The 22,678-nt window shown below is 37.1% G+C and overlaps 2 protein-coding genes across 4 annotated transcripts in view; one reads left to right on the forward strand and one right to left on the reverse strand.

Moving 5' to 3' along the window:
- Window positions 1-22,678, reverse strand: part of LOC129801718 (rhodanese domain-containing protein CG4456) — an 887,636-nt gene that overhangs the window by 475,152 nt on the left and 389,806 nt on the right. The window lies entirely within an intron of this gene.
- The window catches only part of LOC129801711 (uncharacterized), a 29,373-nt gene continuing 17,625 nt past the window's right edge, over window positions 10,931-22,678 (forward strand). The window contains exons 1-3 of one of the 3 annotated variants that reach the window (XR_008751722.1): window positions 10,943-16,521; window positions 16,612-16,692; window positions 22,171-22,204. The gene's annotated coding sequence lies outside the window, so the exon portion shown is untranslated. Of the gene's footprint in view, window positions 16,522-16,611; window positions 22,135-22,170; window positions 22,205-22,678 lie in introns of those variants that run through there. The other 2 variants (XR_008751724.1, XR_008751723.1) reach the window with 2 other exon arrangements.

Here is a 22,678-nt window from a genome sequence, read left to right on the forward strand (position 1 = left end):
ATTAAATAATATTTTACTGTAACTGTTAGATGGTAAATTTCAGTGTATTATAGCCAGCAAAGTAATTAATAAAGTATCGTTTTATATCGACAGTTTAACATAGACGCTCTTAAAAATATTTATACTCTTGTTTAATTGGTCAGGTCAAATATGTTTTATTGCTCGAATTCAAAGAGAGGGCAATTGTACAATTCATTTTCTTTCATCTTGTCTTGGATTAGAGTTGAAACGGTATGAGATATCAACTTTTGACTTTCGGCAACCCTTCCCATAAGTCAATTTAAATTAGGATAGTCTTTTTTCATACCTTCCTGCTCCTCCAAAACCGTTTTTTTTTTCAAAAATTGTTCCAAAAGGCTGTTTTATTTTTGGATATGATTTGGAAGTAGGTCAGGTGAACATAATATCCAAAGACATCTATGATCGGAAAATTCGAAATTTTGAGTTCTTCAAGGTCTAAGTCCAGGCGGTGAATGAGTAAAGTGGTAGAGAGCACTCACTCTAGGATGCAAGTGTCCCGGTTCCGGGTTCGATTCACCTTTAGGTTACTAGGAATTTTCCTGGTATTAAATGTGTTCGAATTTCGAATTGCATCCAGTGATCTTCACTGCACTTGATTCCACGGGGCATGAAATTGACAACCCCATCCTTGTATAAGAAAGAATAATATAAGGAAGGGAAGGCCTAAGTTCCTCTATGGAACGTCATAGCATCATTAATATAAATTATTATTATTATTATTATTAAGGCTTGAGTTCAACAACTCTTCTGGAGGGCTCATTTTTTATCAAACGAATTGATCAAGTTTGGATTTTCTGAAAGGTTTAGAAAGTAGGGTACGGATGAATTGTAATCGAACAATCTCACAATTTTAGGTGAGCAAAAGAAATATACGACGGAAAAATACTGTAAAAGAGGGGTGGTGCTTGATAGCTCGCGGTGGCAGAACAATCGCAAAATAGCAGAATTTGGGTGAATGAGACCAGTGATTTTACTCATTTTACTTCAACTGGCGAGCACTAGCGCTTCATCAGCAGTTGAAGTATTTGAAGAAAAGAAATTTATCTCAAGCGCACTGCGTTCGTAAATAAACTCTTTTTTAGGGTTGAATACTGGAACTTCCATGAATTAATAAATTTGAGTTTAAGAAGTCATTTAAGTTTAGACTTACATTTTCTTTCTTGCTGCATCACCGTCTAGAGGCTAATATGCACGAGCTGTTGCTATTTGAAGTAGAGAAATTTTAAAGGCATGCGTGAAAATTAGATTTTAACTTAAATTTTAGGAGAGAAGAATCGCGTCGAGCCAATTTTATCCATCTGCTGCTGAAAACAATTTTCTCGACGCGATTCTTTACTCCTAAAATTTGACTCACAATCGAATTTTCACGTGTTCCGAGTTACAAGCACCAGGGCTACCATAAGCTTATCTGGGCTTATCACTGGCTATTTTCTATTCTAAATAGTTGTGCAGAAAACTAAAGAAAAAAGGTTAATTGAAATCGATTAATAAAACATTACAGAGTCTGGTGAATTTAGATATAAGGATCGGAGGTACAGTGGAATGGAGTTAGGATGGATGAGACCACGGATTACTATAATCAATATACCTGGATAGTAGGTAGAGATTTTCGTGTCTCGTAGCGTAGTAGTGCAAACAAACCAAATAATTATTATTATTTATTCAACAACATACCCAACCCTCCCCAAAATACAGACAAGGCACTTTTCTCCATATCGTGCTGTATAATTTTTTATAAACAATTTTCAATGAATAATTAATTTTAAATAATAAAGAAAGAAAAATTAAGAATAACAATATTTACAATTACAATTCATTTAAATAATTTAATTCATTTAAGAAATTGACCATCTTCAGTGTATCCAACACCGAGAAATTTAAATATTCAATTGGACTTTTTGTCCTAAAATGATTTACTCTAACATCGTCTAAGTACTCGCAGTGCAAAAGGATATGTGGGATAGTGAGAGGGTTAGAACAATTGGGGCATGTGGGTTGAGAATTTCGGGACATGTAATGAGAATGGGTAAGGCGGGTGTGACCAATTCGAAGCCGGGCAATAAGGGTGCACTCTTTTCGCGAAAGTGAAGGATCTACTAATGGCTTTCTTAGTTCAGAAGATATTTCTTTGGTGAATCCATGTACTTCATTTTGAAACCATTCGTTCTCTAATTTTTTTTGTAGTATTTTGTAGATTTTATATGCACTTCGTACTGAAACTGTAGGTAAAGGAAGGTTATGGGATAAGGCTATAGATTTGGCTTCTGCATCTGCTTTTTCATTGCCTTAGATAAGTCGATGACCAGGAATCCATAAAATAGTAACAAGACCTAGTTCAATTAAGAGGGTTCTGATTCTTTTAATAATTGGAGTTCTATTACCCAGATTCTGAATACCATTCAATACACTTAAGCCATCAGTTGCTATAATCCAACTTTCATAACTATTTTCTTGATTTTTAATATAAAGGAGGGAACTAAGAACTGCCTTAGCTTCCAATTCAAAAGATGATGTGGGGCAAGAACATTTCTCATTTACTATTAATTGATCCAATGAGGTAACCGCAAATCCCGCATTTTCACCTTGTAAAGAACCGTCGCAAGAGATGACCGAACTATTTGGGTTAACCCTATTTATACATAGGTCAACTTGACGATTTAACTCCTCGTTTGTCATGATTTTAAATGGGCACTTGGCAATGTAGGAATTTAAAGAATCTAAATTTAGAAGCCATGGAGGAAAATATTCCTGAAAATCTGATTCCAGGGTAAGGCCATTTAAAATATCTGCGATTGCTTGACCGCCTATTGAAAAGAAACTTTTCGTATCTTTACGTGAAGCGAAAGATAATATATCCGAATCGGTGGCAGCCAAAATCCCGAAAGCCAAAATCCCGAACGCAAAAATCCCGAAAAGGTCAAAATCCCGAAAGCCAAAATTCCGAATTTTTAAAATCGTGATAGGAATGAAATTGTATGGAGGAAAATGTTTAGAATAATTTCCCAAGGCACAGAAGATTTCCCTTTGCCTCCAGCAAGCGCGAGTGCAATCGTGGGAGTAGCTATGATACTTTTAAGAATTCGGGATTTTGGCTTTCGGGATTTTGGCCTATTCGGGATTTTGGCTTTCGGGATTTTGGCGTTCGGGATTTTGGCTTTCGGGATTTTGGCTTTCGGGATTTTGACCGGGACCCATCCGAATAACCTGGAGTTCCAGGTCTTGATAAAAGGCGCATAGCTGATTTACTAATTTGAGATTTGAATCTTTGAGTGAGTGGACCTACACCAGCCTCAGCTAGTAGGCTGTTGACTGGCGATGTCCTAAAGGCTCCGGTGCTTAACCGATACCCAGCATTATACAGAGGGTTTAAACTATCCAGTCTAGTTTTGGTAGAAGCGGGGTAGTAGATTTCACAGCCATACAAAATCTTTGAAACAATTGTGGCTTCATGGACTCGAATTAGAGCATCCCTATGTGCTCCCCAATTAGTTCCTGATAGACATTTAATTGCGTTTAATCTTCCACTACATGCATTCTTGAGCTCTCTAAAATGTAAAGCGAAAGATAGTTTAGGATCTAACCATAAACCAAGGAATTTATAGCTTGGTGTATTTTCTAAAACAGTATCATTTAGATGATATGAATGTTCATTACAGCTATGTTTACGGCAGAAATGAAGAACTTTAGTTTTAGACGGTGAGAACCTAAAGCCATTCTCTTTAGACCAAACAGCCATTTTGTTTAATGCACTTTGAATCTGATCATGTCGCAAATCATCATTTTTGATAGAGTTGTAGAGGACTATATCATCTGCATATAAAAGGATTTTTGTGTCATCATTTCGTGGAAATAGGTGGAAAACACTATTAATAGCTATTAAGAATAAAGTTACTGAAAGCACGCCACCTTGAGGCACACCATTATCTAGAGTTTCTTCATTTGAAAACTGATCATGAATCTTAACTTGAACATTACGAGGATCTAGATAAAATTCAATGAAAGATAGTAAGTTTCCATCAATTCCCCATTCTTTAATTTGTTTAATGACTATACTCTTCCAAACTCGATCATACGCTTTTTCGAGATCAAAAAATATTGCGGTAGTGTGGGATTTAATTTCAAATGAATGAAAAATGTCTCTGGTTAATTTGGCTAGTGAGTTACAAGTAGACCTTCCGGATCGAAAACCTACTTGATTTTCCCCAAGCAGTTGGTTATGTTCTAGGAACCAAATGAGTCTAAAATTAACCATTCTTTCAAAAATCTTCAAATCACAGTTACTAAGTGTAATGGGACGATAGTCTGGAGTACTGGCTGGTTTTGGTATAGGAATGATATGAGCTGAATGCCATGATGAAGGATAGCAAGACTGATTCCACATCTTATTGTATAAATTTAGTAATGTAGATCTATTAGTGTAGGAAAGATGCTTTAACATTCCATATGTTATCCTATTTGGGCCATGTGATTTTCCTGAACTTTTATTTAGTGCTAGTGAAAGTTCATTCATTGAAAAGTCATAATTAAGTTCTGGGCATTTTAAGTTATTATCAGCAACCATCGAGATATAACTATCTATCCTAATTTTAGCCTCAATTTCAGATGAAGTTAAGGCAGAATTTGAAGATGCATGAGTGAATTTCTTGATAAGGATATTCGGTATCTCAAGTGGATCACTAGAGCTACCCCAAGGGCAATCAATACGGCGAATCGCATGTGAAAAACACCCGCGAATCGCTTTAATTTTGTCCCACATTACCTTAGGGGGAGTATGAAGATTAATGCTACTGCAAAATTGTACCCATGAATTTCTTTTGGCTTCACGAATACGATCTTTTACTATTCCAAGAAGAGACATATAGGCTGCTAGATTCTCATCTGATGAATGCCTTTTAAATTTATGCAGAGCTTTTTTTCTTTGACGAATAAGGGAGCCGATTTCAGGGTCCCACCACGGAACTCTTCTTTTATTGCTCGTTTTTGGAGTTGAAATCGGAATAGATTGTTCTGCGGCTGAAGTAATATCATTACAGAAATTCTTGTAATCTTCTTCGACAGAAGATTCAGAATAAATAATTTTAAGATTTGCTTCTTCAGTAAATTTATTCCAATTTGCTTCAGATTCAATCCATTTTTTTGGCTTGGGAAAAAATGTAGAAGGAGAGTTAATATCAGTAACATATATTGGGTAATGATCACTTCCGTGTAGATCATCATCCACTTGCCATAAAAATCTAGTTCCCATTATAACATCGGTAAAAGTAAGATCTACCACATTAAAGGTTCCATGTGCCATTGAGAGGTTTGTATGATTTCCATCATTAAGAAAAACTAAATTTTCCGTCATAAGTACTTGTTCAATCATGTAGCCTCTATTATCATTCCTGGAACTACCCCATATACCATTACTAGCATTAAAATCGCCCATTAAAATAAAAGGCTGTGGAATTTGCTGTATAAGATCTAAGAATTGTTCCTGTGGGATAAAAATCGATAGCTTTAGGTAAATAGAAACTATGGTTATAGGGAAATGCCACTGGAGCTTAATAGCAATAGCTTCCAATTGTGTATTTAGTGGAATTAAATCAAACTTCCAACATTTTTGAACCAAAATAGAAACTCCACCACTCATTGTAGGGTTATCAGCAGTATTTTCATGTACTGCATTATATCCATTTATAGTAGGTTTACTTGAATCTCGAGGATTAATTTTTAAGTGGGTTTCTTGCAAAAAAATAGCAATTGGATTTTTATTAGAAGCAATTAACTCTATCTCGGACCTTCTAGGCCAAAAACTATGGCAGTTCCATTGCATGAATGTGATTGGGGGATCTGAGATTTGTTGAGACAGAAAAGTATTGTTAGAAGAATTAGGGATGTTGTTAGAGGAAGGAATAGTTTGTACTGCGTGCATTTGAGACATCATCATAATAATTAAGAAAAGAGAAATTCGCCAGAGATGCTCCAGGGCTGCAGCCACCCAAAGACTTCACATGCGGGAGTAGGAAAGTACAAGAGAAATGCATACTAAAACACATGCAAAACCCAATGCACCTCCCCAACCCCCACAAAGAGCCAAGGAAAACCACAGCTCCGGAGCATCCTAGCGATTAGTTAGCCCAGGAGGTTCCTTCTGAGGCTGAAAAAAATTTGTCATTTTCATCATTATCAGACATTTGGATATCTGGAGTTTGGGGTAAATCTTTTTCTGAATGTTCCATAATATCAGGTGGCTTGTGGTCAGGGGAAAGGGAAGATGAAGGGTAAGGAAGAGGGAAGGGATTCAAGGACTCAGAGGACAGAGGGTGATTGGCATCAAAGCCTTTGAATTGATTGGTGAATTGTTTCGTAGATCGGTGGATGAATGGTTTGATTGTTTTGAATTGCTTGGTTTCGGGGACGGGATATTTTTTGTTTGAGAGATTAAAAGGGTTTTATCTGCGAGGGAGGCGTTCATTTTTTCCTCCACAATTTGTCTTTTGAATTCTTTAATCGTGATCTTGGATGTTTTGGATATTTTATTTTTCGGTGTTGAACTTACTGAGATTCGCTTAGAAACTTTTTGTAGGACAGATGGAGACTGTGAGACTACGTTAGAATTTTTAGTTCTTAAAGCATTTGCATATGATTTTCCTGGCTGGTTGATTGGGGAGGTGGGTCTCAGGTGGACTGGTGGTTGTATATATTTCCTCTTCCTCAACTCTTCTCTGGCAAGTTTATATGGGATTCGCATGGTGACCCTGATGGCATTTATTTCCTTCTCCTCGATATATTTGGGACATAGTCGACTGGAGCTTGGATGGTCTCCCAGACAATTTATGCACTTGGCTGGACCAGGGCATGGTTCCTCGTTTCCATGGAAGGCTTTGGCACAATATCCACAGGTATGGATGTTCTTCTTAGAATCACACCTTTTTTTTGTGTGACCAAGACGCTGACAGATAACGCAGCGAAAAGGTGAAGGAATGTAGAGTTCCGTTTTTACCACGAGGTATCCTACGTTGATTTCTGCAGGGCAAATCGGAGTATCAAAAGTGAGTATATGGGTTGCGGTATCAACCCATTTGTTGTTTTCTCGTCGTTTCAGCCTCTGCACATGAATCACGTTTTGGTCACTTAATCCCTGCCGAATTGTTTCCATATCAAGTTGCATTATGTCTCTACAGCGGATAATAGCTTGGGAGTTGTTGAGTGCTCCGTTCTCAGAAATACTAACGGGCTTCTTGTCGGCGCCAAAACTGGTTAGATTTTTCAGGGACTCAATCTGCTGTATAGACGATGTTTGAAGCAATATATCACCACTGTTAAGCCTCGTGATTGTCTTAAACTTTTCTGACAAAATCAGCTTCAATCCACAATGCACTTCAAATATATTCAGCTTCCTTATTTCTTCACCCCCAATAACAAAATATTTTTCATTATCGGAGGGATGAGTGAAGAATGCAATTTTGAGAGCTTTGTAATTTTTAGCCTGAGCTTGCTCTAACGTGGGCATTTCACCTCTGTGAGTCACGTTATATAGGTTGAATTCATCAGGGGGGCCCATTGGGCCCCCTGATGTGGCACTCATTTCACAAAACTTCTTGAAAATGAACTTACTAAATTAACTTTTATTCAAAATAAAGAGAAAAACGACTAGAGAGTAGTTAAAATTGTCTACTGAAAAAGACTCCTCTCACGAAAATTCTCTTAAGAGCGCTCTGTGTAAATCCGTCTAGCTTCTACGAGATCTGACACAGTACTGGAAAAACCAAATAAAAGTGCACCCAGGAATGATGCGATTTGATGCTGAGGAATGAAAATGTAGGATTTAAGTGATTTTAGTCTCGAAAATATCAAGAAGCAAGGGACTTTCGATTAAATCGGATAAAGTGGGGTGTCACAAGAGCTGTAGTACTCTACGAGAGCTTTCTAAAACACCAATTTTTTTCAAATTACGATAATTGAGACGCTCAGAGCAGAAGTGGTCTCCTTTGTATGCATTTCCCTATTAAAATAGTCCACTTCTGCTCTGAGCGTCTCAATTGGAACCGGAGCCGGAGGTATGGCCATTTGTAAATTACTTTTTTTACCCCTTCTAGCTTAGGGTCAGGGGGGTCGGGGGGACTTAATTTTTTTTAAATCGGAAGTTCTTAAGCCCAGCTATAAGATACTTAAATTTGAGAGCGATCGATGCCATAGAGGCTGAGTAATTGAGAATACAAAATTTGGGGATGTTTCAAAATGGCGGAAAGGGGGGTTGGGGAGTCTGACATCATCTACTTCTAGCCATGTTGTTGATGTAATAGTAATAAGTGCTTATACGATGGATTGGACGAGATTGGGCGTCTACAAAAATAGATTTTTGGCGCGTAAGATATTCGTGATCTATGAGTATCAAAACGTGTAAATCCAAAATTTGGGTTGGGTCCGATCTCACGAGGTTGGATTTTACCTGGGACTACAAAAGCTAAAATTGTAAAAATATCTCATCTAATTATGAGAAAAACGACATATTTCAAAGGTGCCCCACTTCCCCTTACTAGCTCATTAATAAAGAAAAGTATTATTAAACTTTGACAAAATTTTACGTAATAACATTTCTCTAATGCTTGGGAATCTTGAATTGGAATTTCCTACCACATTTTGCCCTACATTTACTAACTTGTTTTGGGTTTTTCTTCAGTTTACAAAACTTGGTCATATGAGTTTTTTCCTATTTAAAGAGTGTCTCCACAAATAGTAACTCGCGAATGTATTTGCAATTTGATGAAATCAAGGTCTCGGTCTTCGGACTCTTTACTTTCCCTCTCATTTGACCATATTTCTTCGCACATTTTTTTTTTGGGTTTTTGCCGTACTTTTGTCCAATTTTCTACCTCATTGGCGCCTTTTTAGCGTCTTTCGATGAGCTTTTATGACTTGAGGATTAGTTTTTGCATAATTTTTCGTGATGTATTTTTAGATTTCTTACATGATTTTATTGACTCAATAATATATGTGAGTAATATCAGGAGGTAGTTTATTGATTTTCTGAGGTTTTATCCAAGAGGTTGAAGGTGATCAAATGCGGAGAATTTGAAAGATGACTGTGTCGGCGGAAGGCAATCTCTAATCCAGTGTGGCTTCTTTGAGACGAAAGAGTGTCTCGGCCACAAGAAAACGAAAGTGAGAAGAATTTCTATCGAGCATCTTAATCTTTTAAAATGCTTTTGTGCATCCAAAGACATTTCACCACATGCTTCCGGTAAATTTCTTAGAGATTCGTCGAAAAGGGATTCTTTGGGAAGATATCATATGAAATTTCCTTTTGTGATCAAGTGGCTTTTCAAACGATTTGGTTCGCTTTTCTTCCTTCTCTTTACGTATTACGTAAAATTAATCTGCATTTTCAACCTTTAGAGTGTGCCATCGAGAGCTTATTTCGCGCCAATTTCTCTCAAAATGCCATGAAGTGTCTTCCTACAAGCTTTTCTCATGACAAATAACACTTTAATATCTATTTATTATCCCAAAATATCAAATATGTTTTGTAATTTGTTTAGTGATGTATATTTTGCAATTTATACTTAGTGGATTTGCAAATAGATTTTCGCATTTTTTTTTATTAAGCACAAACTTTTATAAAGTGTCATGTTTTGCAGTATATATCGTATAAACCATCTTTGAACCCTAATTTAAATTTTCACGAAAGAAATACAGCAAAAGAAGTTAAAGTCGTTATAAATCTTGCTCAATACCCCTCTGTTCATCAGACCATTTGATTGTCCGATTTTCATCCATTTCCGCGCCAGATTGCTTCCATTTAGCACCTTTGTTGATGGAAAAGACAACAATAAAGAGATGAGGTCAAGAGGAACCTTTCAAGTAATAATTTAAGAACAGTAAGAAGAGGTCCAAAAATAAATTCACACGAACTTGAAAAAATACAGAATATTATGCAAATTAATTGTTCTTTTTTACCTTGAAAATTATGATGATGTTGGAGATTGCAGTGGTCAGAGAGATCTTAAATAGCATCTCTTTGAGGCTTCTTACATCTCTTCGGCCAATCTCCCACGAAAAAATAAGCTAAGAGCCTAGCTCTGAAGAGATGGGAAACATTAAAGTGTTTCACGTTTCACATATTAATGGTTTAACTTATGACGTGACATAAAGATGGATAAAGAAAAAATCTTAAAAAGGCGGTTAACTAATTATTTTGATCTTGATATTACATAACGAAAGGATAAAAAATCTGACGATCTCATTGTTATGGGGCGTACTTTTCAATAACTTTATTCTAGAACCCAACACCTTTTATTAGGTGAGATTCTTAATAATCTCCTTGGCCAAAATATGTGTTTCGCCACTTCCTCATCACGAATATATATGTGGCTAATTTACGTTCCCGGCCGGCCGGCCGCTCTTTGGAGCTTAATACCTCCTAAACTAAAAGAGATATCGACTTGCGGTTTTCGGCAAAGGTTATATTCATTCATTCATTTTCAACCGCTTATCCCTATTGGGGTCGCGGGCCCATGACACCAAGGTTAACAGCCCACGCCTGTCGGTCCTCCGCCACTTCAGGAAGATGTTCGAGTTCGATCCCAAGGCGCTCCCATGCAAGATCCTGAATTTGATTCAGCCACCTTGTCCTAGGTCTGCCTCGAGGCCGAGGTCTCCTCACAATAGCTTGCATAGCTTTTCTGGGGAATCTTGCAAAGGTTATATATTGTATGAAAATTGCAACTTGGTGCATTGACCCCCCACCCCTCCTTCCGCCATTTTGAATACCACCTTTTTTTGTTTTCTCAATAGCTCCGCTCCTATGGCATTGAGCGAGCTTAAATTTTAGTATGTTATAGCTGGGCCTTAGAGCTTTCCATCAATACCAAACTTAAGGTCCCCCGACCCCCCTGACCCTAGCTATAAGAGTACAAAAAAAATTCTTAAAATGGCCATAACTCCGGTTCTAATTGTTAGAATTTAAAAAGTGAGGACATTTTGGAAATGCCATTTCCCCTTCTAACATCGAAAGTTCATCGCTAGGGGCGCTAGTTTTAAAAAGAAAATTTTTCAATTTTCTAAGTTAAAAAACTCAAAAATTCCATTGTGCATCGGGCTGAAATTTTAGTATGTTGTAGCCGCTGATTATACCTATCAAAAAAAATACTTAAGTCGAACCCCTGATCCGAGCTATAAGGGGTCAAAGTTCGAATATTGACCGGCCTCTATCTCCGATTCTAATTAACATTTTGAGCTAAATTTTGGGTTTTTGGTCAAAAATTGGGTTTTTGGTCGAAAATCCACGAAAAATTACGCACCCCGTGAAAATCCGCGAAAAAATTCGCAACCCGCGAAAATTCGTGAAAAAATACGCGACCCGCGAAAAATTTCACGCCCTGCGAAAATTCACGAAAATCCGCGAAACTCCGAAAAAATTACGCGCCCTGCAAAAATCAGCGAAAAAATCGGAAAAAATACGCGGCCTGCGAAACTCCGCGAAAAATTACGTGCCCCGCGAAAATCCGCGAAAAAATTCGCGCCCCGCGAAAATCCGCGAGAAAAATCGCGCCCCGCGAAGATCCGCGAAAGACATCGCGCCCCGCGAAGATCCGCGAAAGACATCGCAGATCGTGAATTGTATATGCCACCTTACAAATCCTCGAATATAGACTGACTATGTACAGAGGGAGAGTGAGAGAAAGGGAGAGTGAGAGAGTGTTATAATGGGGAAAGCTTGTCCGACGCCGCTTCTCCCGCTTTTTTCCCGCCTGACGATAATAGCAAATATTCTTAAAATTGAAATCTTTAAAGTGAAATATCTCGAGAACCGTTCGACGAATGTCTTAATTTCTTTTTTTAAATTGGTCTAAATTTTCTGGACTACAACATAAACATAAAAAATTCAAAATCGCATGTTTAGATTTCAAGATAAATTACAAAACGTGATTTTTAACCGGTTTAGAACCGGTTTTTCAAAAAATTAATAGCACAGAAATCGTCGTATGCTCGCGTAGATATATTAATAAAAAGAATTATGAAGATATCTCTATCCAAGCCAAAGATATTGCGTGCTACGGAGGGCAGCCGGACCCGAAATTACCGGCTTATGATTTTCGGCATCAGGGATGTTCAAAACATATACCCTGTGTATTTCAGCTCGATCGGAGCACTTTGAGAAAATCCGAGGATTACAATAGGTGTGATTAGAAGGAATCACACCTTAGGATATTATTGTTTGATTTAGAAAAGGAATATTGAGCAAATCACTTCACTCAAAGGAAGCATCTCCCTATAGAGTGGCGGCATTTTATATAGCGTGTATTTACGGGCTCGTCGTATTTTTTGTCAGAAAATTATTTTGAAAACCCAAAAATGTGATGTGCTATCATAACACATCAAATATTTTTAATTTTGAGGATTTTCGAAATCATTTTGTGAGAAAAAGTGAAGTTTTTTGCGAAGGGGTCACAAGTACTGCCGCCATCTTATGTACTAAAATATTTAACGGACTAATCAGATTTTCATAAATTGAATTAAATGAATAAATTGATTTGTTGGCTAATTTTAGCCTAGTTTGTCCTACCTAGAAGTTATTTTTAAAACACGAAATCTTTTAAACTTTTTCTACTTTTCGGAAACCCCTATTTCACTTTGTAATTATTTTAATAAAGCAGTTTCGAATACAGAACTATGGTCAATATTTCCAAGATTTTTCGACAAAAATACTATTTACGTATTTTGGGGAGCTACATTAGTTTTTAGGCCATAGGGGGAAGTGGGGCACTTTTGAAATTCGGATTTTCTCCTATGTTTAAGTGGAACTAAGCCATATCATAATGCAATTTAGCTTCTCAATCTGTTTGTGAAGCTAAATTATATCACGATAAAACTCAATTTTATTTAAAAATAGGTGAAAAATCTCAATTTCAAAAATGCCCCACTTCCCTCTACTTCCTTTAGAAGTTTGTTATAACTAAAGTTGGGAGTTTTGTTATATCAATGCTTTACAAATGGTCTAAAGAACTTTTTAGATAATTAAATTCTTACACATATATTACTTGGAGGTCGGCAAACTATGTTAAATTTTAGATATAATGTTGTATATAAACCCCGTCCTAAGTTTACAGAATACACTTTAGAGACTTCGCTTGGCGGCCTCTTGGAAACATTGTAGGATATGCGTTTTAATATACCAGAAGCTCTCAGCCCAAGAAACTTCGTCTTCTCATATTTCACTTGAACATTTAACGATCGTGCCGAAAACAGGAATTTGGGAAATGAGTTAATTAATGAAGTTGTCGAATTAAAGAGAAGCATCACGTAAGCCCCAATTATGTTGGAATTGATCTCTTATATCGTTTATTACCTCACAAGAACCCTAAAACTTTCACTCCCAGTAAATGTATGTATCTCCCCAACAACTCGATTCGTGGGTGTTTTCTGGGCATGAGAGATAAGTAGAGTGTCTGGGCAGGTTGCAAAGTAAATGGGCCCTGTAGGGGAATTCTGTAATTTTCGTGGCATTGTCACGCGTGAGTTCGAAGCCTGACAATGCCATTCGAGCTTTTTTGTCATATCATATGAGTTCGAAAATGCAATTCATTGATTTTTTAATGAAATCCCTTGATGATTTTATGAAAATACAGTACGTCTTGGTTGATTTGTTTAACAACATTCATTGTCATTTGAATTGCCAGAAATCTCAAATATGTGACTTCTGACAATGCCACGTGAGCTAAAATGGCAATGTCACGGCTACAGAATCGCATTTTCGAAAAAAGCTCTCCTAAAGATTCGAACCCAATTTGTCACATGGCATTGCCAGAGCGTTACAGAATTCCCCTCCTGATTGGTAGAGATGTGACCAAGGGAACCTCACTTGAAAAAAGTGTACAAAATGTAGAAAAAAAAAGAAAAGAAAAGTTTTCGGAAAGAAAAAGAAAAGTAAAAAAAAAGAAAAAAAAGAAAGAAAAACAAAGGAAAAAAATGAGAAAATGTTTAAAAATTTGTATTTGAATTTAAAATACAAAAAAAAATTACAAGCCTAATCAATTCTTACTTGTATTTTTTTTTATATTGAAATTCACTGGTATAAGAGTTTAAACACTTATCTTCTAAATTCCAAGAAGAAATTTCTGGATGATATTGGTGTCTGAGGACAAAATATCCACCTTGGTAACATCTAAAACATATCCAAAAATGAAAAGTATCGATAGTTTTAGTTTTTGAGATATTCCCAAGAAAGTGGCTTTTCAAAGATCCAAGAAATGGAAGAGAGCGCAAGGAAAATCGCGATCAATCACGAAGAGCTAAAATTTCAGTTTTTGGTCCTTATGCACAAAATAAGGAAAACTTTAAGATTGGAAAAGGACACGCTTGTAAACGAAGTACAACTCAAAAGAAGTTTTTATAAAGTAAATAAAAAACCAGCTAAAAAGTGAAGATTTTTTTTTAATAATAAGAAAAAAGAAAAAAGGAAAAAAAAGAAAAAAAAGAAAGAAAAACGAGGTGTACAAATTTCTTGAAGTGAGGTACCCTTGGATGTGACAAAAAATGATGCAATTTCTTTGGAGCGGTACCTCCTCTCTGAATATATTTTAATGCTCATTTCGCCAATTCTCAACGTGTCAATCACATTTTAGTGAAATGGTCAAAAATTTTTTGAGGAAGACACTCAAAATCCATGTTTAAAAAAACTTTCTCCGGAATTCTGCGTCTAATTAGTGGCGCCAATAGAGATAAGATTATCATTCGTGAATGTGGAGACAAAAGGTGAATTCTCAAAAGAGGCATCGATTTTAAGATGATGACCAAAGTATTTACATTCATTTCAAAATCACGTTAAATCATAACAAACAAAATGAGAGTGTTGACATCATCTTAATTGACTGACCGGTCTTTTATTGTATAGCTATCGATAATATGTTGAACGTTGCGAGACAAGGTGGAAAATTCACGCAAATGCCAATTGCTTGTCGCACGCGATGTAGCATCGATCAGAAGAAGCCGGTAATTTTGTAGGTCATATAAATTATCTCGTCTCTTGATTATCTTATTGGTTTCCTTGTGCGTCTTTTTACACTCTCGTTCCATTTCATCACTTTCAATAAAGTTTTAAAATAGATGTTCTCATCATGTCTTCACCTGTAATAACAGTTGCATTATAAAAAAGACTTATTTGTCAATTAAAATTTTATATCAAAATTTAAATTTCGTTTTAAAAGCATGTTTAGCTTCTACACAAGATCCATTTTAGAAGCCCACAGGACAAGTTTCTATGTATTTTTTGAGAGCATCGCACTGTTCTGATTCTGATGCTTATTTTGCTGGACAAGCCTACAAAACAAAATTTAAGACTATTAAACTCAAGCTAGGAGGAATATTAAATAATTATCTCACATTGAAAAGAATTTTCTCAATGCAGAAGAGCATGAATCCTGGTGCAGCGGTACAGATAGGATCAGCAGGATCTAGTGGGGGAAGTTTTACTGCTTCATCGAATTGTGGACCTAATTCTTTGACAATTCCAGCACATTGTGTTATAGCCGACTCAATTACAAGTTCCCACTCAGGCATTCCTTCTGCTATCGTCTTAAATCCAGTTATACTAGAAGTTCCACATTAATATCTTTTCCATTAACTAAGTTGGTCACGTTTGAAATACATTCGGCTACGCACTAGAATAAAACTGTTTTAAAATTTTCTTTTTTATAAGAATTTAAGATGAAAGCACTCACACCTCCTCGAAGAGGTCCTCCACTTAAAATAGATTCCATTACTCGAATGGTTTGGGCTCCATACTGCTCCATGCAGGACTCAACAAGTGCATCATCTAGAGGCATGGGAAATTGACAGCATTGTTTAGGATAGGTTTCTGGTAACTTTCTACAAGGGTTTGCCACAATCACATTAATCGTAATCAAAGTTGCGAAAGACAAAAAAATTGACTTCTTCATCGCTAATACATAAATGTTTAAAATATATCTAAAGACTGAGGTGGTACCTCTAGAAAAATGTCGTTTTATAGCCAAAATGAGATCTTAGTGGTAATGATAAGTGTTCAGAATTGAAATTTCTAATTATTTTGCAAGACATTTCATTTATTTTTAATGGAAAAGTTAAAAATGAATTTAATTAGATAATTGAAATTTTCCGAAAAATTGAAACCCTAATCTGCTAGAAAATGTAAACAAGGAGTGGAAGTTGTCAAATTATTGTATGTACGCAGCCTAATTTTTGTGAGAGGAAAAGGAAAAGAAAATTGTGAAGTGAAAAAAGGTGAATAATTTGAATAGGAAAAGGATAGTGAGGAGTTTGTGAAAAAGGAAAGGAAAAAAGGACATTTGTGGAAAATAAAGAAGTGGTGGTGGAAAGAAAAATACGCAATTTTACTCATCAAATCAGCAATATCGTCAAGTCGTCAAGGTCGAAAAGGTCATCCCAAGATCGCAGAAGAAAACAGCTGGAAAAGGGCGCTTTCGATCCGGATATCGCCCCCATAGAGAACTAGTCAAAGTCTCTTTCTAATTTTAGGTTTGTAACCTCTACAACCTCTATAAGACACTTCCGGACTTCCGGACAATCAACTCATTTATTAAAATTGTGTCTTCAATTATATTTTAGGTTTGTGGTTTGAGAAGATCTCTGTGAGCTGAGGACAAAGTCCAATTCATTTACTAATTTCAATCTTCAACTATATTTTAGGTAATTTACCCTACAATAAGCATTTTTCAAAGCATCAATTTAAATTTTGTGCTGTACGGACAGTTATAATTTATAGCCAAAAATTAATTCTTTAATGATTGTTTGTATTTGTGGATTTTTTATGTCTCATATTCTTCTTTTATCAGTTATTCCAAAGAATAGAGATTGAAAATTGCAAATACTGCGTTTTGTGATTAAAATTCTGCATAAGTTCGTGCTAATATTTGTCGATAAACTTCAACAGAAAAAATTTAAAACAAAATTGTAGTTTATTATAGAAGGATCGGTACATATGAAACATGGAAAACGAGGAAAGCTTAATTATTTTAACTACCTTAAAAAGTAGTTTATCATACCCAGAAAAAAATATTTTGTAAAATTGTTCGTAAATGTTTCTGAAATCCTTTGGAGGACTTACGAAATGCTCGTGAATCATATAACCTACAAACTAGTTCGTAAAATTTTGTACTTTTTTCACAAACATAATTCGTAAAATGATCATTTGACGAACATTTTTTGTACTTTTACAAACATTGGTTTGTAAATATTTGTAAACACACAAAAAATTTTCGTAAAATTTTGTCATTTGTTCGTAAATTTTTGCCAGACAAACAAAAATTTACGAACAAATACGAACAAATGACAAAATTTTACGAACATTTTTTGTCAAATTTTACGAACATTTTTGAGGAATAAAACAAGTGTGCGATATTGCAAACTGTCCGATATTTGGCCCAGTAGTGTCACACACACACACACACAAACACCTTGCCAGTTTTCCCACTAAGTGGGGTTGGCATTGGCACTCCTTGTACATCTTCGCCAGGTTGCGCGATCCTGGGTCGTTTCACTTTCGAGTCCTTTAGACCTCATGTCCTTTTTTACAGTGGAGAGCCAAGTGGTAGGGGGACGACCCGGACCTCTCTTTTAGTGGGGTTCATCGAGAACTCTCTTTATTAGATGATCCTCCGGGCGCCGCATCACATGACCGTACCATCTCAACCGCGATTCTGCAAGTTTCTCGCCAATTGGTTCCACTTGCATGCTGCCCCTCACGTGCTCATTGCGCACCCTATCTTTGAGGGTGACTCCCGATGACCATCTCAACATTCGCATTTCTGCTACGTGAAGTTTCTTATCATGGGCTTTAGTGGCTGCTCTGCACTCTGAGCCATAAAGCATTGCGGGGCGAACCACGGTTTTGTACAGTTTGCCTTTTAACTTTGGTGGCATCCTTCGGTCACAAAACACACCGGAGAACTGCCGCCATTTCATCCATCCCACTGATATCCTGTGTGCTACATCTGCAGCAACAGAAAACCATTGTGAGACAGGATACTGCCCAAGTATCTGAAGTTGTCGGTTCTGGGCAAATCCTCTCCATCCAAAGATAGAGATCCCGAGTCCTCGGAGTTACCGCTGAAGTTGAGGTGCATGTATTCGGTCTTCGAGCGACTGATTTTAAGACCACCACTCTCTAATTTCTCCCTACAGAGATCTAGTCTACATTGTAGAAGATCTCTGTTTTTATCCACCAGCACCACATCGTCTGCATAGAGCAGAGTCCACGGCGCTTCGGTCTGGATAGAGGAAGTTAAATAATCCATAACTACAATGAAGAGTAATGGACTTAGAGCCGAACCCTGATGCACCCCAACCCACACTCCAACTCCAGTCAAGCCGCGTATTTGCGTCGTGACCTAATAGTACATATCCTTTATTACATTTATGAAGCCCTCTGGTACGCCCTTTGCTCGAAGAGCTTCCCAGATGAGCTTTCTAGGGATGCGGTCAAATGCCTTCTCCAGATCAATAAAGATTATGTGTAAGTCTTTTAATGACACTTTGTATTTCTCCATTAGAATTCTAATGGAGTGGATGGCATCAGTTGATGATTTTCCTTTTTCAAACCCACGTTGGTTTTTCGTGATCATCGTGAACATCTCCTCTGCTGTGCCGTGGTAATGTAGTCGTAGAAAGCTCCTTATCTCAAGAATAAAGTCAACGCATGACTCCATTTTGTGCCACCGGATCTTCGGCGGTCCTTTATTGACTCTATTATGACGCTGTTGCACAACTTTCAAGTCAGCCACAAGCAGTCTATGCTGTGTCGTCAAAGGTTCACCCGGGATGACCTTGCAGTCTTTGAATTTTCCCAGGATGTCCCTGTTGCACGTAATGAAGTCAATTTGCGTTGCCGTGTTTCCACTCTTGTAAGTGATGAGATGATCGTCTTTCTTTTTAAAGTAGGTGTTCACGACCGAATGGTTGTATGCCTCCAACTCACACCATAACCCAGTCCTCCATGTACTCCAGGGTAGTTGGCGTTCTGGGAGCCAACATGAGCTTTGAGGTCGCCACATATTAGCGTATTTTCTTGTGGTGGAATGGACTGTAGGAGCAGTTCCATATCGTTCTAAAATTCCATTTTGGTTAGCTCACTACATCCTACTTGTGGGGCATAGGCTGAGATTACATTAAGACATGGCTCATTATCTAGTGCGATCTTCACTACCATAAGCCTGTCAGTTATCTTCTCAACATTAACCAAGCGGCTTCTCATCTCTTCGTCCAGAACTATCCCGACACCGTTAATCTTAGGGTCGACTCCGTAGTAGAGCAATGTGTAGCCGTCTCCCAACTTTCTCGCCTTCGATCCCTTCCACTTGGTCTCCTGAACACAGGCAATGTTCACACATCGCCTACACAGGGTTTCGGCAAGTTCTTGGCCACCTCCAGTGAGTGAACCCACGTTCCAAGTGGCCACTCTTATTTTAAAATTCACGCTAATCTTATTTCTTCCGTCGTCGCTTCGAGGGGGGTGCCCTAGTTTTATTATTGCTTCCGTCGTCGCTTACGGGGGACGCCCTAACTTTATACTTTTTTCTTTTGGTTGTGACTGTCATGATGTACAATGAAAACAAAAATTTTTGGCTTTAAGTTTTATGGGCGGTTGCCACCTGACGCCAAGTTAGTAACCATGTCTGAATGGCTTTGGGGCTGTTCGTTGGCAAGTAAGATACCCGCTCTTCCGCACACCTCCCTTTTGTGACAACCTAACATTTGGCCCAGTAGTGTCTCTAAAAAAATTGCATACTTAAAGTTAAAAGTTGAGATCAAAATTCTAATGTTAAAGACTTGAGCAATCTTACATAAAATTCGCGGAAGTTTCGATGTTTTTGCTAAATTGCATAATTTCAAATCCTAAACAAATTTTTCAAAATTGACACTTCAATCCAAATAGGTGTCAAAAGAAAACCCGCAGTTCCATAAATGTTAGCCAAAGTATAACAAAGGCATTTTAAACAGATCGTGCATAGAATGCGTTACATTGCGAGGGTGGACGAATAGACGCACTTTTCGATGGGACTAGCCCCAAAATAGATTCTTTCTCAATCGAACTTGAATAGGTGCCCACTCTAATCGTCACTTAATTGAAAGGTGGCATCGTCTCGTGCCACAAATCACTCGATTAACATAATTGTAACGCAATTTACTTAATCAACTTATGGACCATCGGGGCCTAAGATAGCGATGGAATTGTGGATGGAAAAAATGGGTGTGTGGCCAGTCGTAGTATCTTCATGCATTATTCAGGAACTCGTACGCATCGCACGCATTTTCTTGAGGGGCATCACAAAAGCCGATGAGATGGTTAGCGACATATGAGACAGTTTAAGAGCCAATCGGACGCACTCCGGGACCACAGAGTTTGCCCAAGAAAAATGCTAATTGACTGTCATAAATCACCATTGGACACAATTGATGTCAAGAGGTGGACATTAATGAAAAGATTGGATGTCCAGCGCCAAACGATAAAACATAACGCACATAAATTATCACGTGCGGAGCTGCAAACAAAAATAAAGTAGTTAAAAGGTGCTCTAAGATGCGATTAGCTTGTTGATGAGGTTGCAAATTAATTAATAATGTCATTGAAAATGCTTGATTATTTGACTATTAAAATATGCATCGAATTTGAGATTTTTATATTGGTGTTAATTGCCTTGTTTATTTCTTCTTCGCACGCATTTTTTCGAAAGCACTTAATACCTTCAAAATAGTTTTTTTTAAACGATTGTTCTTTTCAATTTTTTTTTGCAATATTTATTTTAAGAAAGAGTTTCAAATCATATAATATTATAAATTTAAATAATTACATCACTTACGCCAATTGCAGGTTAAAAAGTGGTCCATAAATGAATTACGATCTCATTGAATAATCAATATTTGTATCATTCTCCCTTCGAATAATGTTATAACATTTTAGGGCATATGACTTGCAATAATGTCAAAGTGTCTCAATGAAATACGCATTAAATTCAGGATATATTGATTACATGGTTTAATTAATTGCTGGATGCTCTAACTAAAAAGTTAAAATAAGGCTCAACAAAACACTCATCTTACAATCTCTCGCCTGCTTCTGGTCCCCACCTTTCGACCTGTTATCTAACCTCGTGTTGTGATGAGTTTAATTGAAATTGAGTGCCTTTAGCTAGCGTTTCTCCGTCTTATTACTGCTTGGTGCCTTCTTGATGAGCCATTATCGCTCCATAATTCACATGGTATACCTCAAGACAATTTTGCACGGTATCTTCCCTCGTGCCCTGCTTCGACTGTGGCAAAAATGCGGAAATGAGCTCATATTGCCAGTTTAATTGTGATGAGAATGTGCGATTTTAGCAGCGAGATGAAAGGGAGGTGAATGAAGAAATTAATGAGATGGTGCACTTGAGGAAATAACGATGGAGCGACAAATGCGAAGGTGGAAATATTTCCTCAGCGAGACATTGCATGCATACAATTTCTTCCGCGCCTTCAGAGACACTCCATTTTAAGTATAAACCGATACTTTTTAAGACACTTCCTCTGTCTTCACTTTCAATACACAAAAGATCAAATTCATTTCTGTGGAAAAAAAGATGATACCTTAAAACGTCTCAATAAACATCTTTTATTTTTTCGGGTTCCATCAAATAGCCATTAAAATTTTGCTACATGTTGCGCAAAAGAACCACACAGGCTGGTACTGGAATCACTGGTACAGTCGTGAAACAATAACTGAAAATGAAAGTGAAATTCATTACGTTTAGCAATAACTTTTCTGCTCAAAGAAGATACCCGTCCACCTGGTCGTTTCGGTGAGCCCCGGAGTGATTCCAGGCGAGGCGTCAAACTCGTTCACAGTCTCTTCTGGAATGAAAGCAAGAGCGTCTTCAAGAGATCATCACTGATGATCCTCTGCGCTATTAATCAACACTCTAACAACCTCTTAAAGCGGTAGTGAAAAACAAAGAGGTTTTTAGTCTCACGAGAACCAGCATTTTGTGTAAAGTTGAATTTTTGTTAACTCTTTAGGTTTGTTTTGTAGAAAGACCTTTTATGTATTAAATTAAGTCAAAATACTATTTTAATAAAAAGCTTAACGTCTTATCGCAAGGAAGTACTATTCTTTATTGTTATTTTAAATTACAGTTATTCTAAGTATATGCGGTAGGGGCAACTGGGGCACCACCGAACATGGAGTAGCACCATTTTTTTTTAAATTAGATATTAAACTTCAGAGGACGAGACCTGTATGAATTCGTAGATACTGTAAGTACGTTTGTTCACTTTTCGTCATAGTTCAATTGGTTTAGAAATAAAAATGACTGTTCGGTGCTACCCTATGTTCGGTGGTGATCCAGTTTGCGCTACAGCCAATGACTTTCGATTGACGTCATATTCACACAGAAGCTAACTAAATAAGAAATTATTTTTAGTGGAAAATAGAACTCATTTTGCGGGTTCCTCTGAAAAATTTTTAAATTTTGAACAATATTTTTTCGTTCAAAGGCACATCACATTCCTTATTGACGGTTATTCTGAAGTCAGAAAACTGATTTTTTTGTTAGCAGGTAAGTGAAGCTTGTACTCTTACTGAACGAAAGATTTTTGACAAAATTTTAAATTTTTCGAAAATCAAAGTACAATTTTTGGAGTA

This window comes from Phlebotomus papatasi, chromosome 2 (assembly GCF_024763615.1).
Source record: "Phlebotomus papatasi isolate M1 chromosome 2, Ppap_2.1, whole genome shotgun sequence".
NCBI classification, from domain to species: Eukaryota; Metazoa; Arthropoda; class Insecta; order Diptera; family Psychodidae; genus Phlebotomus; species Phlebotomus papatasi.